General features: G+C 45.1%; 1 protein-coding gene and 1 long non-coding RNA gene across 2 annotated transcripts in view; one reads left to right on the forward strand and one right to left on the reverse strand.

The window, feature by feature from the left end:
- TRAPPC9 (trafficking protein particle complex subunit 9) overlaps positions 1-26,578 on the reverse strand; it is a 576,113-nt gene that overhangs the window by 171,249 nt on the left and 378,286 nt on the right. The gene's annotated exons all lie outside the window — the stretch shown is intronic.
- Positions 3,714-26,578, forward strand: part of LOC143783071 (uncharacterized) — a 35,067-nt gene continuing 12,202 nt past the window's right edge. Inside the window, exons 1-2 of the long non-coding RNA XR_013217092.1 lie at positions 3,714-3,789; positions 26,259-26,322. This is a non-coding gene — a long non-coding RNA (uncharacterized LOC143783071). The remainder of the gene's footprint in view (positions 3,790-26,258; positions 26,323-26,578) is intronic.

A 26,578-nucleotide genomic window follows, 5' to 3' on the forward strand; every position in this document is an offset into this window, starting at 1 on the left:
GGTGCCCAGAGAAGACCACGGTGACCAAAGACCACGGTGACTAGACAAGATCACAGTGACCAGAGTAGACCACGGTGACCAGAGAAGACCACGGTGACCATAGGAAACCGGTTCGGATAGGAGCTGGAAGAGTGACAAAATGCACTTTAATTGGAGAGGGTCCCGTTCTTGTGGGGGTCATGCCAGCAGTGTCCAGTACAATCCCTCAACCAGCACTTGTTCACTCCGATTCCCATCTTCACGAGTCTCCGAAAGTTACATTGGTAAACTTGGTCACCCATAGGCTTCCAAAAAACACTACATGTACCGCACCTTTCACAGCTTTAGAAGGTCATCTTTGTAATTGTAATTAGAGGATTTTTTGGACCTTAAATTCATTTTTGCCATTAGATCAGAAAGACAGTTAGAATGAACTCACTGACCGATTCTCAAGACCGTTAGACAGCAACAGACATTGGAACGCAGAGGCTTGTAGTAGGCAACAGAAGAAAAGTTTGAAGAGCAAAATCTATTGCAAGAAACTTTTGACAGGTCTGGAGTTTTGATCAATGAAGATGATACCCACAACAATTGCTAAAATGGAGGAGCAGGAGAATTTGGCAAAGTCCATGCTCAAACTGACTCAGTAGAAAGTAAATCTGTGCGTCAGTCTCAGAGAAGAGCAGCGATCAACTTGAGCCCTTCCACCCCCTTGGTGGGGCACTAAACACCCGGACTCCACCGGTCAAATTTTTGAACATGTTAAAAGTGTCCAGAAATAAGGCACATTTTAAATAAAAAGTAAAAACAAAACATAAGCTGCTTTCTAAATAGGTAATTTTCACCCTCAGCCTTCTGGACTCTGATTAAAAATGGCGGCTTCAACTAAAAATGACAAAGCAACGTGTCGCTGAATGAAAACTAAATGTTGGGTTATTTAGTGAGTGAACAGCGGATCGAGCCGAGTACAGGAGGCAGCGGAGCGTGAAAGAGCCGATTGTACAAAGTGCTCGGTACATTTCCAGTAGCGATAAAGGAAGTAAAAAAAAAAAAAAAATTTGATTTAAAAAAAAAAAAAGAAAAGTTGGAATACAAAAATCTACGCGAAGCTCATACAAAGAATGGCAGGAGACGTAAACAATGTAAAATACGACTTTCAGCAGCCTAATGACCCAGCTTTTCAATTCCTTCCATTTCTTTACACAAGTTCTTGGGAGAAAGTGGAGAGAAGACGGAGAAACAATAATATTATAATAAAATAATGTGCTTTTAGCGTAAAAGCTTTTCACCATCAGAACTTTATCACCAGCAACACAAACTACATATAAAAGGTGAGGCCGACGTTTTCTCCTGACATCACGGTATCAGACAGTTTCAAAGTTAAAAAAGTAACAGAAAATGTTAAGAAACATTAAAAAAAAGTAAATATAAAAATGAAAAAAAATTCTACTTTTTTTTAATAACTACCACCTAAAATGGAACAAAGTTCCGAGACGTCAAATGTTCTGGAAAAAAAAACAAACAAAAAAACTTCTTAACATTTTGGCATTTTAACACCACTTTTGGAGGCTGGACATCACATTATCAGAACACAGCACTGGTGGGAAGAAACTCGAGTTTTTACAATAACACTATGTTCACACTTTGCATTTTGGCAGCATTTTTTTCCGCAGAAAAAAACCCGCTCTCTTGGCAGTAAAGACGCTACTTACGAAAAGCAGTTTTTCCACTTTTCTGCTTTTTTGGTGCAGATTCTATTTTGTTTATTCACCAAAAAAGTAGCAAAAATCCAAGGTTGTATTTTTTGCAATTTCTCTTTCAAGTTTTTATTGCCTTCTATGGGTGAAAAAAAGCTGCAGAAATGTTGAAAGGACTGATTTAATAACTAATATTTTTTTTAATATTTAACTATTAAAATTATAATTATCCAATTCAGGAAGAGATAAAGAAACAAAAACTTTTTCAAGGAATGTGCGACTTTTTGCTTTAAAAAGGAGCAAAAAAAAGTTAAAAATAAATAAATACAACAGAGAGAATTTCTGAGTTTGTACCCATGTGCACCATTTTTAAAAAGTTCGGTGCCAAAAAACTCAATGAAGATCACAAGACAAAAAAAAGCATAGTAAAAAAAATTTTAAAAAAAGAAAAACCTGCAAATGATGAAACTCGGACTTCAGAAAACAGCCAGGGAAACTTGTGCCGCCACCTTTCCATTCATGATGACAAGTTGTGCCGCACCCTTGAGACTTGCATTTATCAGACTGGATATGTCATAAATGTCCAAAATCGGACAACCTTATTCTGTCTCTGCTCCGCCACTACCACCATTACCTTCTGACACTGAAAATGTATCTTCAGACAAGGAAAAAAAAAAATCTGATTTTCCAGTGATAGCGCCACTCTTGCCTGCAGGCCGCACCTGGTATTGTATCACCCTTTTTTATTGCCAGTTCTAGATTTCCTTTCAGACCTTAAAAATTTACAATGATTTATTTGTATAAAATCCCGTCTAAAATCATTATTTGGTGTCTTTACGAAACATTCATGCCCCCCCCCCTTGATATTGCTCTTAGGCTACAGTCAGAGCAAATGAAATGCCAGTGTGCGCCACGAGTCACACGCTGTCACAGTGTCACATACTGTCCTCGGGGAGGATCTCATCGGAGCTACAATAACGCCAGTTAAAAATAGCAAGACGTTGAAAAGCACAAAGATTTCCCCGGAATGGCACGTCCCTCTCCTCCCAGCAAGTCCCCCTTCTTCTGGCGAGCCCCCTCCTCCCGGGACACTTCCCCATCCTTCCGGGGCGTCCCCCTCCTCCCGAAACATCCCCCTCCACGCGCGCCCCCTCATCCTCCTGGCAAGTCTCCCTCCTCCCGGGACACTTCCCCATCCTTCCGGGGCGTCCCCCTCCTCCCGAAACATCCCCCTCCACACGCGCCCCCTCATCCTCCTGGCAAGTCTCCCTCCTCCCGGGACACTTCCCCATCCTTCCGGGGCGTCCCCCTCCTCCCGAAACATCCCCCTCCACACGCGCCCCCTCATCCTCCTGGCAAGTCTCCCTCCTCCCGGGACACATTCTCTTTTCCCAGGACACATCCCCATCCTCCCGGGACACATCCACCTCCTCCAGGGATGTCCTCTCCCAGGACACATCCCCATCCTCCCGGGACACATCCACCTCCTCCAGGGATGTCCTCTCCCAGGACACATCCCCATCCTCCCGGGACACATCCACCTCCTCCAGGGATGTCCTCTCCCAAGACACATCCCCATCCTCCCGGGACACATCCACCTCCTCCAGGGATGTCCTCTCCCAGGACACATCCCCATCCTCCCGGGACACATCCACCTCCTCCAGGGATGTCCTCTCCCAGGACACATCCCCATCCTCCCGGGACACATCCACCTCCTCCAGGGATGTCCTCTCCCAGGACACATCCCCATCCTCCTGGGACACATCCCCATCCTCCTGGGACACATCCACCTCCTCCAGGGATGTCCTCTCCCAGGACACATCCCCATCCTCCTGGGACACATCCACCTCCTCCCAGTGCGTCCCCCTCCACCTGGAACATCCACCTCCTCCTGGCTCATCCCGCTCCTCCCCGAACGTCCACATCCTCCCGGAACATCCCCATCCTCCCAGCGCATCCCCCTCCTCCCGGAACATCCACCTCCTCCCAGCGTATCCTCCCGTCTCCTCCTGGCGCCTCCTCCCTGCTCCCGGGGACCCGGCAATTAACTTCCAATAATGAGATCTATTCTGCGTGCCTCCTCAGCTCGCGCCCCATACGTTGCTGTGTGATGGTGAGGACGGTCACAGGTTGCGGGGTGGGAATATTTTCACTTGCTGGTACCTAGACAGATGGGCGATGTTTATAGCGACCATTAGTGCCCACAGAGCCAACTGTTTCCATAGAAAATCCAGACTCGAGCAGCATTAACCCCTTTGACGTGATACTGTGCGCCCGGCCATGTACATTTATGTTGTTTTTACTGCACATACAGTGCAAGTGTGTGATGAAGAGCTCCGATCCTGGACAATTAAAGGGCTGGTCCAGCGCAAAGATAACGATTACCTTTAATTAGGAAAGGTTGTAAATGTCAGATTGGAAAGGGTCCGACACCCAGTACTCCCACCGATCAGCTTTCAACAGGTCCCGCAGCCGGGAACCGGAAGAGCACAGCTGAGCTGCAGTACCAAGAACAGCCAGTGCACTTTGTGTGGCGCTGTGCTGCTCCAGCTCTGCACACAGTGTCGGACTTCAGTTAATCTAATATTAATGACCCATACTTGACCCCTGAGGATCCAAAACAGTAAATCTGTTACAGAAAAATTACAATAATAGAAAGGGGGACGCAAAAATTAATTTAAAAACAGTTTTAGTGCCTTTACCTTTCCCCAGTGATACCGAACCAAACCAGTAAGAGTTTATTAACACTTTTGCCATGATAACATTGAAAAAAGGAAAAATCATGGGACATAAGGTGGTCATCCCCCAACAGTAAACTGTCCATATGTCTCAATAAGTTATATAGTGGGTTCTCCTGCAGGAGACCCCTCTTAACAAGTATGAAGGGAGAACAATCTGCAAATCTGTGGAATAATTTTAGCATGACCCCCAGATATCGGCTGCGGCTAAAAGTAGGCAATTGGGGTAATTGTGTAAAATACGTTCCAAATACATCCCTGGCACCGTGAGGCTCCTAACGATATCTATGTAACTGGAAAAAACATGGACGCTATCTTCCAGGAACAGCGACACTCTTGTCTTCAGGTTGAGACTGGTATTGCAGTTCAGCCAAGTTTCCTGTAATACCAGTCCCCACCTGAGGACAAACGTGGCGCTGTTACGGGAAGCAGGCGGCCATGTATTTTAAATGGTGTGCAACCTCTAGAACAGGCTGAGAATACCTGATGATCACACAGATAGAAGAGCTGGCGGAGTAATTTCTGCTCATGTCAGATCCCAGTGATTTGGACATTTTGGAGGAGCGCTTTGCTCATGACTGATGACACTACCTGACTTTTTTTTTTTCCAGCGCATTAAATTGATTATAAATATTAGATGGTACTCGAACTCCCGAAATGCCGCGCGGAGCAGGTTTTCATTGCTTTACAGCCCAAAATGTATTTTGTATCAGTGCACATCATTTAAGCAGTAAAAGTGTCGCCTCCGGGAGCTGCTGAGTCGGCAATCTGACGCTGGCTGCCAGTAGTTAACTCTGACGTACTTTGCTGCCTCAGATAAAAAACTGTCGGGTCTTAGATCACAGGTAATGTAGGATGAAACGCGCTGTTATTTATTCATTCAGAGCCGCAGCGCAATTGTGCCTCCTGCCAAAAGTGTCATTTACCAAAGAAGTAATAGATTTCTGTGCAATTACATTAGAAGAGCGGGGGGATGGGGGCAGATCAACAAAACTTGGAAGCCGCAGATCTGGTTAAGGCTAGGTGGTCTGGACACAGATGTAAATTAGAAACGTCATTAAGGGGGTGCTGGATCACGTCCCGGTCTATCAGACTGAGATCACACTCATAACATGTTATTGTCAGGAAATAGGAAACAGTTCGGATTACTTCAGTTACACATACAGAGCTCTCAGCTGCAGGTTCCTCTGCCTGCCAGCACAAGGCTGGAATTCTAAGCCACTCTTTCTCCCTCCCCCCTGCTATTTAGCCCTAGTGTGAGGAGTATTTATGGCTCTGAGCTGCAAAAGCCAGTCTCCCTACACCCCTCATTCCGCCTCCCGCCTAATACCAGCCAAAACTGGCACAGCCTGTTCCAGAAGGCATGGGACTCTATTGTTCTTTTAAAGTTATGTATAATGGCACCGATCCGCGCTACAGATATAAGGATTGTATATTCCTGATGTCCATCAAGAAATCTATAGCTCACTGAAATCGCTAGGAGCTAAACCCAATGAGTTGCAAGGAGCGAATTTCTTTGTAAGCAGGTCATGTATCTACGCCGTGATTACTTAAAAGAGCCCCCCTGACGTGGTGAACATCCTGATCATTCTGTCGTTCTCATACGAGGTTCATACAGCAAGTTATGTAAAGAAAAGGATTGTCATAACTCTAAGAAAAGGGAGGATTCAGCCTCTGAGTGAGGTCACCACAGCGGGAGTGTCTTGGTTTTGGGCTGGGAGATAAGTGAGTAAGACATCGGTCTTCACTAGTCTTTTGTCCTGAGTCTGGCTGCGAGACAGATGTGTGATATGCATCTAGATGTGTGCCCCTCCTCCACAGCACATGGTCAGCCATGACATGAGATGATATGAACGAAATGTAAGTGTTTTTCAACTTTAATCCCATTTTATTTGTAATTGTACTGTACATATAACTTGTCTACTTTTATAATACCTTTTATACTGCTGTAAACACTGCCTACCTTTTTTTGGAGCAAAATATATAAAATTACTAGCTTTGTCTCTCCTTTCTCTATAATGAACTGTCACGTCCTCTGAAGTGAATTCAGCTACTAATTTGGTATTAGGAAATCAGAGCTGGTGGCAGCAGATTTGTCCTGTGCGTTTGGGAGGCTTTGTAGCAACGGCGCCGTTGAGAATTATTGTTCCCGCCTGAGTGGGAGTAGTTATATCGCCCTCACTGCAGTGTGCCCATTAGCCAGTACAAAGTAAGGCAGCCTTTCTGGCGACTAATTATCCTAGGTGCAGTACCCGGTCTGACCTGAGGGTAAGGGGGGCGCCAGAGAGCTGCACGTTCCAAACCGGAACTGGGAAATGGGATATAGATAAATCCCCTTCAGAAAGGAACCAGGGGCAGCCAAACAACCCTGGTTCATGACAAACTGGTGTGAGCGGTGGGGAAGATAAGGGTATCCTCCCAGTGAATCATGACAGTCATGAATTGGGGTCTGGGAGCCTGGAAGCTCCAATGATTGCATATGACCCATTGATTTATCTTTTCCTGAGCATTAAAATGCTTTGGTCAAAGCTGGTCGGTGCTATTTTCCAGCGTTGCACAGTCTCCTAAAAATCTGACAGACATGTTGGCGTGGAAGAGTGAGGCAGGTGACATAGGAACACAAGCTACAACAGACAGTGAAAGACAGAAGGGAGGATTGAGCACCTACCAGCACCACACAGAGTTTTGAAACACCCAATCAGCTCTGAATCATCAGTTTCACAAGCACTGAACACACACCGATCTCGGAACCATCAGTGTGACAAGCGCTGAACACTCACTGACCTTGGAACCATCAGCGTCACAAGCATTGAACACCCACTGACCTCGGAACCATCAGCGTCACAAGCACTGAACACCCAACGACCTCGGAACCATCAGCTTCACAAGCACTGAACACCCAAAGACGTCAGAACCATCAGCTTCAAAAGCACTGAACACCCAACAACCTCGGAACCATCAGCTTCACAAGCACTGAACACCCAAAGACGTCAGAACCATCAGCTTCAAAAGCACTGAACACCCAACAACCTTGGAACCATCAGCTTCACAAGCACTGAACACCCAACAATGTTGGAAACATCAGCTTCACAAACACTGAACACCCAACGACGTCAGAAACATCAGCTTCACAAGTACTGAAAACCCAACGACGTCGGAAACATCAGCTTCACAAACACTGAATACCCACCGACATCGGAAACATCAGTTTCACAAGCACTGAATGCCCAATAACTTCGGAAACATCAGCTTCACAAGCATTGAACACATACTGACCTCAGAACCATCAGCGTCACAAGCATTGAACACCCACTGACTTTGGAACCATCAGCTTCACAAGCATTGAACACCCACTGACCTCAGAACCATCAGCTTCACAAGCACTTAACACCCACTAAGGTCGGAACCTTCAGATTAACCACTGGACACCCACTGAGGTCGGAACCTTCCGATTAACCACTGAACACCCAATGAGCTCAGAACCTTCAGATTAACCACTGAACTCCCACTGAGCGCAGAACCTTCAGATTAAACACTGAACATCCAATGAGCTTGGAACCTTAAGATTAACCACTTAACACCCACTAAGCTCGGAACCTTCAGATTTACCACTGAACACCAACTGAGCTCGGAACCTTCACATTAATCAATGAACACCCAATGAGCTCGGAACTTTCAGAATAATCACTGAACACCCAATGAGCTCGGAACCTTCAGATTAATCACCGAACACCCAATGAGCTCGGAGCCTTCAGATTAACCACTGAACACCCACTGAGCTCGGAACCTTCAGTTTTACAACTGAACAACTGAGCTCAGAACCTACAGTTTAACCACTGAACAACCAATGAGTTTGTAAACTTCAGATTAACCACTGAACATCCAATGAGCTGGGAACCTTCAGATTAATCACTGAACACCAACTGAGCTTGGAGCCTTCAGATTAACCAGTGAACACCCACTGAGCTCGGAACCTTCAGATTGACGACTGAGCTCTGAACTGTCAGATTCACAAGCATTGAATACCCACTGAGCTCTGGACTTGCAACTTTAAAAAGATTTATTGTCCACTGAGTTCTGAATTTATAGCGGTGGAGGTTGAAATATAACTTTTAATAGTATTAATAATAAAACTAGTGAACTAAAAGAGTTACGTGCACAAAAATATACGGTACTCAATTTCAACAGATCACCATTTCATAATATAAATATTTGTATCAAGATAATGAACGTAGTAAAGTGAAAAACTAAACCACCATTCAGGATCGCAGTCCATAGTAGGTGACCTGAAATCTGCTATTTGCTTAAAGTCATGTCATGTGAACTTGAACAACCAACGCAAACGCATACAGTTGTATGAGGCTAAAAGTTAGCTATACAGTGTTCACCCCGTACGCCGGGGTGTTATACAGCAGGCCTGAATAAATCAGTGGCTATACAAAATATCTGAAAAAAAAACTTAGGTAATTAAGTACCCTACTGCAAAAAGCTACAATCACAGATTCGCGTTATAATAGATGCATGACAATATCACACATCCTTAGACAACCGTAATATCATAAGATTGTGTGTAGCCTAGAAACAATAAGACATGACAGGTTGGGCAAAGAACTATGACGGCACTATGGACCTGTAGCTCCATAGTGAAGACCCTCTAAAGTCTAACAATGCAGGGGAGGGGGGAGGGGGGTATTGGCGGAGACCTGGGTGAGACTGTATTCACTTACTATCTTTATTTGAAGAAATGGGAGGCGATGTTAATATTTTAAGTTGGAATGTTAGGGGGCTAGCGGATGCTACTAAGCGGGCAGCAATATTTCAGTACTTATTGAAAGAGAGGCCCTCAGTGATATGCTTGCAAGAAACCCATCTAGTGGAGGAAAAAGTGGATATGCTGCAGAAGCGAAGGGTGCGAAAGGCGTATCACTCGACGTTCTCTAATTATGCAAGAGGAGTGTCAATTTTGATTCATGTAAATACCCCATTTGAGGAGATTGAGGTTAAAATTGATAAGGATGGTCAATATATATTTTTAGTGTGCAAAATTTTCAATCGATTAATCTGTATTGCTTCCTTATAAATACCCCCGCCATACTCTGGTAAGAAAATTCAGGAAATATTGGAATTTTTGAGAGGATGGAATGGGGCTCCCCTTCTTGTGGTTGGAGATGTGAATAATATAATCAATGACCACTGGGACAAGAGCAATCACGCATCGTTGCGTAGAGATGGTAATGACACTCCCTTTGGAAACTATCTCAGAGAAATAGGGTGGATTGACTTATGGCGGGTACGCAATGTCAACATATATTCTTATTCCTGTTATTCGACTACATACGGCTCTATGTCCCGAATTGATGTTGCCCTGGGGAAAGACAGGATGAATGAACTGTTATGTGGGGTGGAATATAGTCCCAGGATCTTATCAGACCATAGCCCAATGCAGGTGTCTCTGAGGTTGGCAGATCAGGCTGGATCGGGGAGGGTGGGTTGGAAAATTCACCCCTCCTGGTTACAGCTCTTGGACATGGATAGGGTGGGGGCAGAGATTGAGAAGTTTTTTAAGATCAATGAAGGTAGTGCAGAAAGCCATGTAGTATGGGACTCTATGAAGGCGTATTTAAGAGGAATTTTGTTTCGGGACATTTCAAGGCATAAGACGAAGACTAGAGCACAGGACAAAGCTATCTTGGAGGAGTTGAAGGCAGCTGAGGTGGCATTGGGTGCCCAATGTACGAAGGAGTCTCAGAATCGTATGAGGGCGGCTCAGCAGGGGGTCAATCAATTATACCTGAGAAAGGCAGAGAGGATGAGGGCTTTTCAAAAAGAAACATTCTACTCAGAGGGGGAAAAGGTGGGGCATCTACTTTCGGTAGTGGCTTCCGCACAGGGTGGTTCTTCACATGTCTACTCAATAAAAACCGAGGAGGGAATGATGGTCACCCAGGGGGAACAAATATTGGAAGTTTTTAGAAAATTTTACGGTAAATTATATACCTCTAGTCTAGAGAAAGGGACAGAAGACACGACCAGGTACTTAGAGGGGATTGATTTGCCTAGGTTGAGCAGAGAGGAAAGTGAGTGGTTGGACGAACCGATTGGGGAGGAAGAATTGGGGGCGGCCTTGGCGGGGGTTGCTGGGGGCAGGGCTCCGGATGGTATTCCAGCTGAGGTCTATAAGATCTTAAAGGACACTTTACTGACTAAATTGGCTGGGGTGTACAATAGGTCGTTGAAGAGGGGGGAGTTGCCTTTATCAAAGAGAGAGGCTATCGTGGTGGTCATCCCTAAAGCCGACAAGGATTTACAGCTGCCAGAATCTTATAGACCAATTTCACTTCTGACGGCAGATATAAAGATTTTGGCAAAGGCTTTGGCAAATAGGCTGACTCGGGTGATTGATAAACTGGTCCACCCGGACCAGTCAGGCTTTATTGCCCAATAAGTCAACGGCACTCAATCTGAGAAAGATGATTGTGATGCCTCAACTCCTATATGTGCTACACAATTCTCCTATCTGGGTATCACAGAACAGATTCCGTAGGATTAGATCCTTGTTTGGTGAGTTGATCCGGGGAGGATAGAGCCCCAGATTTAAACAAGAAACCCTACAAAGGCTCAAAACAAAGGGTGGGTTGGCACTCCCTAATCCTTGGCTATACTTCCTGGCATCACAGTGTCAACATTTTAGGGGACGGGGAGAGGAGTCTGGTGGGGCGCAGATACCCTGCTGTCTGAGGACGTTGATTGGCCCGAAGGTGTTGTGTGAGGGTCTGGAGGGTGGACATTTCCAGGAGAAAGGTTCCACATTCTGTACTATTAGACTTATTCATAAAGTTTAGGATAAAGTAAAAGGTATAAGGGGTGTAAGGGCACTTACTAAATTTTCACCCATATGGAATAACAGATTTTTACAAGAGTTCAGGCAGATGTCGGGATTTCATATTTGGAAGGAGGTAGGTATTTCTCGGATGGTGCAAATTTTGCACCAGGGTAAAATTAAGAATTTTGAGGTACTGCAAGAGGAATTCCAACTGCCAAGTTCTGAGATATATCAGTATAGCCGCATCCCTCATGCGTTTCTGGCACAGTGTAAGAGAGGGCCTATGGAGATACAGGTAGATCTCATGCTGGACTTTACTCTTATGGGAGGTGGCACGAAGGGGGTGATCTCGGGAATATATGAATATCTTCTTTATTCTTTCTTGGATGGGCACCCTATCAGAGCCAGAGCGAAATGGGAAAATGACCTGGGTGTGATCGACAATGACCGATGGGACTCAATATTAGAATACGTACCCAAAATTTCTATGAGTGAGCCTGGGAGGTTGTCACAACTATTTGTTATCCATAGGGCCTACAGAACCCCGGATATGTTATTCAAAGCTGGACTGAGACCCAATTCAGAATGCCCTAGGTGCTCGCAGTCAGAGGCGGGTATTCTTCATATGATGTGGCAATGTCCCAGGCTATCCTTTTTTTGGATTGTGGTGTTGAATAGTGTGGGACGAATATACAACTGTACTATACCACGAGATCCCTTGGTGTGTATTCTAGGATATGTAGAAGAGATTGTAACTAATAATATGTACAAAATAGCTATTGCCAGATTGCTGTTTGTTGCGCGGAAGCTGATTGCCAAGTTTTGGATTAGAGAAGAACCACCAAGAGAAGAGATTTTTTGTTGCAAGTGGACCATATTCTCGCTTTGGGGAAGAGTATTTATTTCAAGAGAAATAAGATGGACCTCTACCACAGGTTGTGGAATCCTTTGATTGAGTTGATTTAAGGGGCTTTATTTGCCCACTTGGGCCTTAGGTTCTTCTGGGAGGGTTATTGGTATGTCATCGTCCTTTTTTTTGTATTATGTTGCAAATGATGGCGGCTCATGATAGGTCTCTAGGGGTTGGAGGGAGGGGGGTGGGTTGGAGTTTGGGTTGGGGTTAAAATCCTCTAAAAATTATTCATGTTTACTGTTAACAGTGATGCAATATCCTTGTATTATCCTTACTGTTCAATAAAAAATATCTGATTTAAAAAGAAAAATCTCTAACAATGCAGCTCCATAGTAAAGACCAATAAGCTCTAACAACGCAGCTCCATAGTGAAGACCCACTAAGCTCTAACAACGCAGCTCCATAGTGAAGACCCATTAAGCTCTAACAACGCAGCTCCATAGTGAAGACCCACTAAGCTCTAACAACGCAGCTCCATAGTGAAGACCCACTAAGCTCTAACGATGCAGCTCCATAGTGAAGACCCACTAAGCTCTAAAAATGCAGCTCCATAGTGAAGACGCACTAAGCTCTAACAACGCAGCTCTATAGTGAAGACCCACTAAGCTGTAACGCAGCTCCATAGTGAAGACCCACTAAGCTCTAACAACACAGCTCCATAGTGAAGACCCACTAAGCTCTAAAAACGCAGCTCCATAGTGAAGACGCACTAAGCTCTAACAACGCAGCTCCATAGTGAAGACCCACTAAGCTCTAACAACGCAGCTCCATAGTGAAGACCCACGAAGCTCTAACAATGCAGCTCCATAATGAAGACCCACTAAGCTCTAACAATGCAGCTCCATAGTGAAGACCCGCTAAGCTCTAACAATGCAGCTCCATAGTGAAGACCCACTAAGCTCTAACAATGCAGCTCCATAGTGAAGACCCACGAAGCTCTAACAACGCAGCTCCATAGTGAAGACCCACTAAGCTCTAATAACACAGCTCCACAGTGAAGGACCCATTAAGCTCTAACAACGCAGCTCCATAGTGAAGACCCACTAAGCTTTAACAATGCAGCTCCATAGTGAAGACCCACTAAGCTCTAACAACGCAGCTCCATAGTGAAGACCCACTAAGCTCTAAAAATGCAGCTCCATAGTGAAGACGCACTAAGCTCTAACAACGCAGCTCTATAGTGAAGGCCCACTAAGCTGTAACGCAGCTCCATAGTGAAGACCCACTAAGCTCTAAAAACGCAGCTCCATAGTGAAGACGCACTAAGCTCTAACAACGCAGCTCCATAGTGAAGACCCACTAAGCTCTAACAACGCAGCTCCATAGTGAAGACCCATTAAGCTCTAACAATGCAGCTCCATAGTGAAGACCCACTAAGCTCCAACAACGCAGCTCCATAGTGAAAACCCATTAAGCTCTAATGATGCAGCTCCATAGTGAAGACCTACTAAGCTCTAACAATGCAGCTCCATAGTGAAGACCCACTAAGCTCTAACAATGCAGCTCCATAGTGAAGACCCACTAAGCTCTAACAACGCAGCTCCATAGTGAAGACCCACTAAGCTCTAATAACACAGCTCCACAGTGAAGGACCCATTAAGCTCTAACAACGCAGCTCCATAGTGAATACCCACTAAGCTTTAACAATGCAGCTCCATAGTGAAGACCCACTAAGCTTTAACAACGCAGCTCCATAGTGAAGACCCACTAAGCTCTAACAACGCAGCTCCATAGTGAAGACACACTAAGCTCTAACAACGCAGCTCTATAGTGAAGACCCACTAAGCTCTAACAATGCAGCTCCATAGTGAAGACCCACTAAGCTCTAACAACGCAGCTCCATAGTGAAGACGCATTAAGCTCTAACAACGCAGCTCTATAGTGAAGACCCACTAAGCTCTAACAATGCAGCTCCATAGTGAAGACCCACGAAGCTCTAACAACGCAGCTCCATAGTGAAGACCCACTAAGCTCTAATAACACAGCTCCACAGTGAAGACCCACTAAGCTCTAACAATGCAGCTCCATAGTGAAGACGCACTAAGCTCTAACAACGCAGCTCCATAAGAGGACTTATTGGGAAGTTTTATTGCTGACTACACTTTGATAGACCTCCAAACAAGCTCATTCTCTTCACAAGGAGCTAAATGATAGAATTCTATCTGCCAGTTGTTGCTTACCGAAGACAGATATAATGGCGTTCCATAGAAGTTGTAAATATCTATATACAGAGAATTCCTCCTAGGTGCAGCTGCCCTCAACCATTACTTTCCCATCGAACTCTATGCGGCAAATTGAGCTTTAGTCTCTGAGAAGACCCTAAACCCCCTTACTAGATTTTTGCTGACTCAGGACGCCATTCATCCCACCGCCCGTAGATAACGTCTCACTTAAGACCAATAACAGAAACTATTACAACAGGTATGAATTTATCTGCTTGCTACAGAAAAGAACAGCATGACATATTATTACGGCTTATTAAAAAGGTGATGGAGAGGAGCATTTTAATGAGACAGTTTAATTTACATCCACAGCCAGAGCTGTCCGGCTAAATATAACTTGCTGTAATTCACCATTGCAATTTAATTGATGGCTCCTATCCGCAGACACTGTGTGCTTGGCGTGCGACTCCCACTCTGCCCTCGTCTCGGGTGTGACATTGCTCAATCTGCATATGTTTACTTATTTTCTGGAAATCAGATTTTATTTTGCTTCCATTTTAATCAGCATCATTTCCTCTTGCTCTTTTCATTTTACTGAATTCTATTAAGCCGCGCATCTGCTGTGCCGGAGCGCCGGTCCGACCCCGGGCAGAGCAGCGGGTAAACTCTACCTACAGGCGTGTGCCCGCCTCCCGTCCTGGGCTCATCATTCACATGAGAGGCATGCATGGAAAACATATGGTCTCCATTAGTGTCGCTGAAAGTGCCGCCTGCAATGTGAATGGAGGATTTGTGATAATCACGAATCATCCAAATCTGCAGCCAGGGGAGCAATGGCGAGGACTAGAGCCGCAAGGGAAGAAAATGCTAAATCACAAAATTCATTATGAGCACAAAGTCCAATATTAAAACCAGGCGAAACTTAAACTTCAAAATATGGAATTTAACATACAAAACCTCAAAAATCAGAATGAATGCTCAAATAAACCATTCCAGCAGAAACTGTAGGTGTTGTATGCTGGGGTCCTTACATTTATTCTCATCCTTGTCATTCAGTATTTTTTTTTTCCAATTATTCAATTTTTTTGCTCTTCATCAGCATTCTGCCTGCACTATAGGTGCTGGAACTTTTCTTTTACTTCACAGCATGCACTGCTCCAGCCATTATCCAATACCTCACCTGCCATGAGCTGCATGATAACCTCTCTGATGCCTGTATGCAGTTTGACAGACAGGAGAGCAAAAGTACAAAGGTAAATACCTGCTCTCACTTCCTGGAGATAAATAAAGACCCTGCCCCAATTCCTGTAGAGAGATAAAGACCCCACCCCCAATTCCTGTAGAGAGATAAAGACCCTGCCCCTACTTCCTGTAGAGAGATAAAGACCCCGCCCCCACTTCCTGAAAAGACCCACCCCCAATTCCTGTAGAGAGATCAAGACCCCGCCCTCACTTACTGTAGAGAGATAAAGACCCTGCCCCATTTCCTGTAGAGATAAAGACCCCACCTCAACCTCCTGTACAGAGTCACCCCCAATTCCTGTAGAGAGATAAAGATCCCACCCACTTCCTGTAGAGAGATAAAGACCCCGCCCCATTTCCTGTAAAGAGATCAAGTTCTGCCACTATTTAGACAAAAGCTCACCCCCACTTCCTGTAGACACATAAAGACCCACTCCTGCTTCCTGTAGAGACAAAAAGACACCCCCACCTCCTGTACAGAGATAAAGACCCACCCCTGCTTCCTGTAGAGACAAAATCCACCCCACCTCCTGTAGAGAGGCAAAGACCCACCCCCACTACCTGTAGAGACAAAATCACCCCCACTTCTTGTAGAGCAAGAGATCCACCTCCACTTCCTATAGAAAATAAAGAACTGCTCCCACTTAGTGAGACAATGTCCTGCCCTGATTCCTGTAGAGACACAAAGACCCAGCCCCACTTCCTTTAAAGAAACAAAGACCCAATCCCACTTCCTGTAAAGAGACAAAGGCCCACCCCCACTTCCTATAGAGTGACAAAGACTCACCCCACACTTCCTGTAGAGATGAAGACCCACACCCACTTCCTGTAAAGAGAAAGGTCCACCCCCACATCCTGTAGAGAGATGAAGACCCACCCCCACTTCCTGTAGAGATGAAGACCCACTCTCACTTCCTGTAAAGAGACAAAGGCCCACCCCACATCCTGTAGAGAGATGAAGAGCCACCCCCACTTCCTGTAGAGATGAAGACCCACTCTCACTTCCTGTAGAGAGATGAAGACCCACTCTCACTTCCTGTAAAGAGACAAAGGCCCACCCCACATCCTGTAGAGAGATGAAGACCCACCCCCACTTCCTGTAGAGATGAAGACCCACTCTCACTTCCTGTAAAGAGACAAAGGCCCACCCCACATCCTGTAGAGAGATGAAGACCCACCCCCACTTCCTGTAGAGATGAAGACCCACTCTCACTTCCTGTAGAGAGAAGACCCACTCTCACTTCCTGTAGAGAGATGAAGACCCACTCTCACTTCCTGTAAAGGGACAAAGGCCCACCCCACATCCTGTAGAGAGATGAAGACCTACCCCCACTTCCTGTAGAGAGACAAAGATCCACCCCCACTTGTTGTAGAGAAACAAACATCCGCCTTCACTTCCTGTATACAGGCAAAGTCCCACCCTCACTTCTTGTAAAGATACAAAGACCTACCACATGAACCTGCAAGGTCTATGATATCTAAAAAAAAGACAGCCCTGAGGACCGGCACCTAGAACAACAGGCAAGGAGCTGATTTTGCTGAAAGAAACCCATTTCACATGAAGTGGCCTCAGTGGCGTACATGTAGTATTATCTGGCAGATAGAGTTGGACATATCTCCATCCGCTGAACTGGAGCTCTGTGAATCTGTTACCTTCTGGGATCCCTGGAGTGGCTTTAAACTAGCAGGGCTGCTATGAATTTGTGTGTGCGCCACGCCTCATGGATGACGTGCCAGCCTGGCTAATCAGAAGCTGTGCCAAGGATCCTGGGAGGTAAGGAGATTTACAGAGCTCCAGTTCAGCGGTAAGAGACTACTGGATTTGCCGATGGACCAGATTCCAATGAATGAATCAGTCCATCTGTAATGGCGACCATCAAAAGGATACCCTTGTAATACATGGACTTCTCGAATCTGCCAGAACAGGAATCCCTAATTCATAGGAGCGCTTACTTCTGGTTCATAAAGGGAGGTTCTAAAAGGCTTCTCCCCCTCTGTAATAACCAAAAATTATGGCCTGCTATACTATGTTTCCCCAGTCGGGGCCATGACTGGGTAAAAGAATGGAGAATAGGATCCACCAACAACAACCAATAGCCAAGAGTTTCTGAAGTTGGATCTGAGGAGACCAGCTGCCCATCATCTCAGATTCAATGTAATGGAAAGTTTTCAAAATGAGACAACCCTTTAATAAAGCCAAGTTATAGGGCCTAATGGCTGCCTTTCACCCTCTTCACCTTATCATCCGGAACATCGCCTGCAGGTTCTCCAACACATGAAACAAGTAGTTTGGATCCTTTTGAAAACTTATGAAAAGTAAAAATCTCCTTCCCTGGAGCTCAGAATAACAAGAACTCAGCGTTACTTGTGAACAAGTAAAAGGCTACGTAACAATGAAAAAAAGAATTGTTGAAATAATATCAAAAGGGAATGCAGAGTGGAAGAGATGAGTGGGATAGACAGCTTTGTAGTCTCCAGCATGAGAACAATTATCAATATCGTAAAAAATCTGATATGATATTGCGCAAATGGACATCATAAATGTAGTTCTGCTCTCGGAGACCTCTGTTTACGAGTCAGGATGGAGAGATGCTCAGGTGTCATCTCACTGGCCAAAGTGAGACTACATTTCTCCACCAGTGGCTGCTACAGGAGAAATGTTCAGCGAGCAGCGGCTTCACCAGGCAAAATCGGCGGTGCAGATAGCCAAACCCACTAGTCTCAGAGCACCGACCTCTGATGGGACAAGCTTTCCAGGCCCCTCCAATCCTTGCTTTGGCCATCATGACTATTTGCATTTTTAATTATTTCTCTTGCCATGTTGATAAAAATGATGGTAGCTGGAGATGTGATGGGGTTTAGAATGCGAATGTTCAGATCTAACCCCTATAAATAATGTTAAAGGGTTATTGTCTTGTTTTAAAGACCTCTTGGACCCCATTGATCCTGAGGATAAAGTGCTGTAGTGTTGGCGAATTAAGCAGTGCTGTAAAAAGTTATCAGGATTGCAATGCTGAAATAGCACTGAGGCCCCCTGTGTTCTCAGGATCTGGACCCTAACCAATCATAAAGTGATGGCACATCTTAGAAATATTCTATCAGCTTACAAGATGAAAAGATTTTCAATGGCATAGTCCAGCTGCTATCACGTTAGAGTCATAGATAGTGTTTCTAAACTTAAAGGGGTTGTACAGGACTAGAATACTGAAGTTGGTGTCTAGCACCCGGCACCCCAATTATCTGTATATCAGTAGAGGTCCATCACCTAGCCTCCCAATGATCTGTATATCAGCAGGGGTCCAGCAACCGGCACCCTAACGATCTGTATAATAGTAGGGGTCGAACATCCAACACCCCCAATGATCCGTACACAGTGGGGGAAATAAGTATTTGATCCCTTGCTGATTTTGTAAGTTTGCTCACTGAGACACGAACAGTCTGTAATTTTAAGGGTAGGTTAATTTTAACATTGAGAGATAGAATATCAAAAAATAAAATCCAAAAATTCACATTGTATAAATTATATAAATGTATTTGCATTTTGCAGTGAGAATTAAGTATTTCATCCCTCTGATAAACAAGACTTAATACTTGGTGGTAAAACCCTTGTTGGCAAGCTCAGCAGTCAGATGTTTTTATAGTTGATGATGATGAGGTTTCCACGCATGTCAGGAGGAATTTTGGTCCACTCCTGTTTAAGATTTTGAGGCTGTCGCTTGGGAACTTAGCTTCAACTCCCTCCATAAGTTTTCTATGGGATTAAGGTTTGGAGACTGGCTAGGCCACTCCATGACCTTAACGTGCTTCTTTTTGAGCCACTCCTTTGTTTCCTTGGCTGTATGTTTTGAGTCATTGTCTTACTGGAAGACCCAGCCATTACCCATTTTTAATGTCCTGGAGGAGGGAAGGAGGTTGTCACTCAGGATTTTACAGTACATGGCTCCATCCATTCTCCCATTGATGCAGTGAAGTAGTACTGTGCCCTTAGCAGAGAAACACCCCCAAAACATGTTTCCACCTCCATGCTTGACAGTGGGGATGGTGTTCTTTGGGTCATAGGCAGCATTTCCCTTTCTCCAAACACGGAGAGTTGAGTTAATACCAAAGACCTCAATTTTTGTCTCATGTGACCACAGCACCTTCTCCCAGTCACGCACAGAATCATCCAGGTGTTCATTGGCAAACTTCAGACGGGCCGCACATGTGCCTTCTTGAGCAGGGGGACCTTGTGGGCACTGCAGGATTTTAACCCCTTCACGACCTTTGACGCATACGCTGCGTCATGAAAGTCGGTGCCAATGCGACCTATGACGCAGCGTATGCGTCATGGAATGATCGCGCTCCTGCAGATCGGGTGAAAGGGTTAACTCCAATCTCACCCGATCTGCAGAGACAGGGGGAGTGGTGCTTCAGCCCAGGGGGGGTGGCTACACCCCCCCGTGGCTACGATCGCTCTGATTGGCTGTTGAAAGTGAAACAGCCAATCAGAGCGATTTGTAATATTTCACCTAAAAAACAGGTGAAATATTACAATCCAGCCATGGCCGATGCTGCAATATCATCGGCCATGGCTGGAAATACTGATGTGAGCCCCCCCACCGATCGCCCCCCCAGTCCTCCGTTATGGGGTCCGGTCCCCTCCGTCCTGTGCTGCGCTGCCCCGTGCTCCTGCCCGCTCCCCCGTCCTGCTGTCCGCTCCCCCCTGTGGTCCGATCACCCCCCCCTGTGCTCCAATCCACCCCCCCACCACCCCTTCATACTTACCGATCCTCCCGGTGTCCGGCCGTCTCCTCGCTGGGCGCCGCCATCTTCCAAAATGGCGGGCGCATGCTCAGTACGCCCGCCGGCAGATTCCATTCAAGTACATTTTGATCGCTGTGGTAGGTTCTACCACAGCGATCAAAATAAAAAAAATAATAAATAAACCCCCCCCCCTTTATCACCCCCATAGATAGGGATAATAATAAAATAAAGAAAATATATATATTTTTTTTTTCCCACTAGGGTTAGGGTTAGAACTAGGGTTAGGGTTACGGGTAGGGTTAGGGTTAGGGGTAGGGTTATGGCATGTGCGGATTTGGCTGCGGATCCGCAGCGGATTGGCCGCGGATCCGCAGCGGATTGGATGCGGATCCGCAGCGGATTGGCCGCGGATCCGCAGCGGATTGGCCGCGGATCCGCAGCGGATTGGCCGCGGATCCGCAGCGGATTGGCCGCGGATCCGCAGCGGATTGGCCGCTGCAAATTCGTAGCAGTTTTCCATCAGGTTTACAGTACCGTGTACACCTTTGGAAAACCAAATCCGCTGTGCCCATGGTGCGGAAAATTCCGTGCAGAAACGCTGCGTTGTATTTTCCACAGCATGTCAATTCTTTGTGCGGATTCCGCAGCGTTTTACACCTGTTCCTCAATAGGAATCCGCAGGTGAAATCCGCACAAAAAAACACTGGAAATCTGCTGTAAATCCGCAGGTAAAACGCAGTGCCTTTTACTTGCAGATTTTTCAAAAGTCGTGCGGAAAAATCTCACACGAATCCGCTACGTGGGCACATACCCTTAGGGTTAGGGTTGGAATTAGGGCTAGGGTTGGAAATAGGGTTAAGATTAGGCTTGTGGTTAGGGTTACGGATAGGGTTAGGGGTGTGTTGGGGTTACAGTTGTGGTTAGGGTTGGGATTAGGGTTGGGATTAGGGTTAGGATTAGGGTTGGAATTAGGGTTACGGGTGTGTTGGGGTTAGGGTTGTGGTTAGGGGTGTGTTGGGGTTAGGGTTGGGATTAGGGTTATGGCTACAGTTGGGATTAGGATTAGGGGTGTGTTGGGGTTAGTGTTGAAGTTAGAAATGAGGGGTTTCCACTGTTTAGGCACATCAGGGGTCTCCAAACGCAACATGGTGCCACCATTGATTCCAGCCAATCTTGCATTCAAAAAGTCAAATGGTGCTCCCTCCCTACCAAGCCCCGACGTGTGCCCAAACAGTGGTTTACCCCCACATTTGGGGTACCAGCGTACTCAGGACAAACTGGGCAACAACTGTTAGGGTCCAATTTCTCCTGTTACCCTTGCAAAAATAAAAAATTACTTGCTAAGACATAATTTTTGAGGAAAGAAGAATGATTTTTTATTTTCACGGCTCTGCGTTGTAAACTTCTGTGAAGCACTTGGGGGTTGAACGTGCTCATCACACATCTAGATAAGTTCCTTGGGGGGTCTAGTTTCCAAAATGGGGTCACTTGTGGGGTGTTTCTACTGTTTAGGCACATCAGGGGCTCTGCAAATGCAACGTGACGCCCGCAGACCATTCCATCAAAGTCTGCATTTCAAATGTCACTACTTCCCTTCCGAGCCCTGACGTGCACCCAAACAGTGGTTTACCCCCACATATGGGGTATCACTGTACTCACAACAAACTGGGCAACAAACATTGGGGCCCAATTTCTCCTGTTACCCTTGTGAAAATAAAAAATTGCTTGCTAAAACATCTTTTTTGAGGAAAGAAAAATGATTTTTTATTTTCACGGCTCTGCGTTGTAAACTTCTGTGAAGCACTTGGGGGTTGAACGTGCTCATCACACATCTAGATAAGTTCCTTGGGGGGTCTAGTTTCCAAAATGGGGTCACTTGTGGGGTGTTTCTACTGTTTAGGCACATCAGGGGCTCTGCAAATGCAACGTGACGCCCGCAGACCATTCCATCGAAGTCTGCATTTCAAATGTCACTACTTCCCTTCCGAGCCCTGACGTGCACCCAAACAGTGGTTTACCCCCACATATGGGGTATCAGCGTACTCAGGAGAAACTGGACAACAACTTTTGGGGTCCAATTTCTCCTGTTACCCTTGCAAAAATAAAAAATTCTGGGCTAAAAAAATATTTTTGAGGAAAGGAAACACATTTATTATTTTCACGGCTCTGCGTTATAAACTTCTGCGAAGCACTTGGGGGTTCAAAGTGCTCACCACACATCTAGATTAGTTCCTTGGGAGGTCTAGTTTCCAAAATGGGGTCACTTGTGCGGGAGCTCCAATGTTTAGGCACACAGGGGCTCTCCAAACGTGACATGGTGTCCGCTAATGATTGGAGCTAATTTTCCATTCAAAAAGCCAAATGGCGTGCCTTCCCTTCCGAGCCCTGCCGTGTGCCCAAACAGTGGTTTACCCCCCACATATGGGGTATCATCGTACTCAGGACAAACTGGACAACAACATTTGGGGTCCAATTTCTCCTATTACCCTTGGAAAATTAAAAAATCCTGGGCTAAAAATCATTTTTGAGGAAAGAAAAATTATTTTTTATTTTCACGGCTCTGCGTTATAAACTTCTGTGAAGCACCTGGGGGTTATAAGTGCTCACTATGCATCTAGATAAGTTCCTTGGGGGGTCTAGTTTCCAAAATGGGGTCACTTGTAGGGGAGCTCCAATGTTTAGGCACACAGGGGCTCTCCAAACGCGACATGGTGTCCGCTAACGATTGGAGCTAATTTTCCATTCAAAAAGTCAAACGGCGTGCCTTCCCTTCCGAGCCTTGCCGTGCACCCAAACAGTGGTTTACCCCCACATATGGGGTATCGGCGTACTCGGGAGAAATTGCCCAACAAATTTTAGGATCCATTTTATCCTGTTGCCCATGTGAAAATGAAAAAATTGAGGCTAAAAGAAATTTTGTGTGAAAAAAAAGTACTTTTTCATTTTTACGGATCAATTTGTGAAGCACCTGAGAGTTTAAAGTGCTCACTATGCTTCTAGATAAGTTCCTTGGGGGGTCTAGTTTCCAAAATGGGGTCACTTGTGGGAGCGCTCCAATGTTTAGGCACACAGGGGCTCTCCAAACGTGACATGGTCTCTGCTAGCGATGGAGATAATTTTTCATTCAAAAAGTCAAATGGCGCTCCTTCCCTTCCGAGCCTTACCATGTGCCCAAACAGTGGTTTACCCCCACATGTGAGGTATCAGTGTACTCAGGAGAAATTGTCCAACAAATTTTATGATCCATTTTATCCTGTTGCCCATGTGAAAATGAAAAAATTGAGGCTAAAATAATTTTTTTGTGAAAAAAAAGTACTGTTTCATTTTTACGGATCAATTTGTGAAGCACCTGGGGGTTTAAAGTGCTCACTATGCTTCTAGATAAGTTCCTTGGGGGGTCTAGTTTCCAAAATGGGGTCACTTGTGGGGGAGCTCCCATGTTTAGGCACACGGGGGCTCTCCAAACGCGACATGGTGTCCGCTAAAGATTGGAACCAATTTTTCATTCAAAAAGTCAAATGGCGCTCCTTTCCTTCCAAGCCCTGCCGTATGCCCAAACAGTGGTTTACCCCCACATATGAGGTATCAGCGTACTCAGGACAAATTGGACAACATCGTTCGTGGTCCAGTTTCTCCTTTTACCCTTGGGAAAATAAAAAAATTGTTGCTAAAAGATCATTTTTGTGACTAAAAAGTTAAATGTTCATTTTTTCCTTCCATGTTGCTTCTGCTGCTGTGAAACACCTGAAGGGTTAATAAACTTCTTGAATGTGGTTTTGAGCACCTTGAGGGGTGCAGTTTTTAGAATGGTGTCACTTTTGGGTATTTTCAGCCATATAGAACCCTCAAACTGACTTCAAATGTGAGGTGGTCCCTAAAAAAAATGGTTTTGTAAATTTTGTTGTAAAAATGGGAAATCACTGGTCAAATTTTAACCCTTATAACTTCCTAGCAAAAAAAAAAATTGTTTCCAAAATTGTGCTGATGTAAAGTAGACATGTGGGAAACGTTATTTATTAACTATTTTGTGTCACATAACTCTCTGGTTTAACAGAATAAAAATTCAAAATGTGAAAATTGCTAAATTTTCAAAATTTTCGCCAAATATCCGTTTTTTTCACAAATAAACTCAGAAATTATTGACCTAAATTTACCACTAACATGAAGCTCAATATGTCACGAAAAAACAATCTCAGAATCGCTAGGATCCGTTGAAGCATTCCTGAGTTATTACCTCATAAAGGGACACTGGTCAGAATTGCAAAAAACGGCAAGGTCATTAAGGCCAAAATAGGCTGGGTCATGAAGGGGTTAAACCTTTACGGCGTAATGTGTTACCAATGGTTTTCTTGGTGACTGTGGTCCCAGCTGCCTTGAGATCATTAACATGTTCCCAGCGTGCAGTTTTAAGCTGATCTCTCACCTTCCTCATGATCAAGGATACCCCACGAGGTGAGATTTTGCACGGTTCCCCAGATCAATGTCGTTTGACAGTCATTTGTATTTCTTCCATTTTCTTACTATTGCACCAACAGTGTTCCCTTCTCACCCAGCGTCTTACATATGGTTTTGTAGCCCATTCCAGCTATGTGCAGGTCTATGATCTTGTCTCTGACATCCATAGAAAGCTCTTTGGTCTTGCCCATGTTGTAGAGGTTAGAGTCTGCCTGATTAATTGAGTCTGTGAACAGCAGTCTTTTACAAAAGTGACTATGTAAGACAGCTGTCTTTAATGCAGCTAACGAGTTGATTAGGAGCGTCTAACTGGTCTGTAGGAGCCATAACTCTTAATTGTTGGTAGGGGATCAAATACTTATTTCACACTTCAAAATGCAAATAAATTTATATAATTTATACAAGGTGATTTCTAGATTTTGTTTTTGATATTCTATCTCTCAATGTTAAAATTAACCTACCTTTAAAATTATAGACTGTTCATGTCTTTGTCAGTGAGCAAACTTACAAAATCAGCAAGGGATCAAATACTTATTTCGCCCACTGTATTAGTACGGGTCCAGCACCCGGCACCCCATTGATCCGTATATCAGTAGCGGTCCAGCATCAGACACCCCTAATGATGAATATATACCAGGAGAAGTTCAGCATCACACCCCCTATGGTCAACCCCTACCAGGTACCGTAGCTGCTGAATGGACACAGTGCGCAAAGCCAGAACACCACAGCTCCGTACACTGTGTAGTGGTCGCTTCAGGTACTATTCACTTCAGCAAGAGTAGAGCTGCATCACCCCAGAAGGGCAGCTGGAAGGAGCTGTGGTATTCTGGCTCCATACACTGTGTATCTCTGGCGGCCGCGGGTCGGGGTAACATCTTGTATCCAATGTGTAGGTGGCCAATATCATAGACCTAGACAACTCCTTTAACGTCTGTGGTAGCAAAACCTGTCGCCATTGGTCTCTACATACAACAGACGGGGCACTTTGGCTTCTTGCCACCTTCCCAACACCCAGAGCACATAACAGGCCAGCCACGTCCATAGCAATGCCTTAATAGCTGACAGACTAGTTACCAGGAAAACACTAACCACAGTAAGGGTTTGTCAGAAAACCTGTGAAAATTAGGGGCTGAGAAGAGATACAAAGACTTGGAAGGACATCGACATATCTCTTATGGCCATATTTTTCACCTCAATATAATGATGAGGTTGAGGAAACCTTTACACCAAGAATTCAGTTGGAAAATATCAGTCGTCCGGAGCAGGTAGCACAAGGCGCGCCATCACAGACGTCTACAAATGTCTCTGTGGAGGTCTACTTAGAACTCCAGATGAAGTTTTTGCTACTTTCAGATGCCTCATTACCCCTCGGTATTGATAGCTGCTTTGCTGCATGTGGAGTTAAAATTCCATTAACGAATCATTTGGTTACAGGAATAAAAGTTACAGAGAAAAAAATGCTGAATATAAAGTGTATCATTAGGGTCAAAATGTTTTGTGTCGCAGTAGGATGCCATGAAGATGTTCCGAGCAGAGAGATGGCTCTTCTGGCTGTGACTTCCCGCTCCAGGTAAGTAGGTCAATGCATAGCCTCATCGCCTCTACCGGCTGCCGTAACTCATCGCTGCAGACGAGAACTTGTGTTATTTTCTGCTGGGACGTCATGAAACGTCAACGAGGACCGAACCAAGAAGATCCAGTCATCAGTGTGTGAAAATACGACATGGCCGGTCTGAGACACAAGTAGGTCTTAAGAGCAAACCTGTCGTTAGAGAACAACCCCTTTAGGAAATGCAAGTGACACCTGATAAGTACGAGCTTCAAAA

This window comes from Ranitomeya variabilis, chromosome 6 (assembly GCF_051348905.1).
Source record: "Ranitomeya variabilis isolate aRanVar5 chromosome 6, aRanVar5.hap1, whole genome shotgun sequence".
NCBI classification, from domain to species: Eukaryota; Metazoa; Chordata; class Amphibia; order Anura; family Dendrobatidae; genus Ranitomeya; species Ranitomeya variabilis.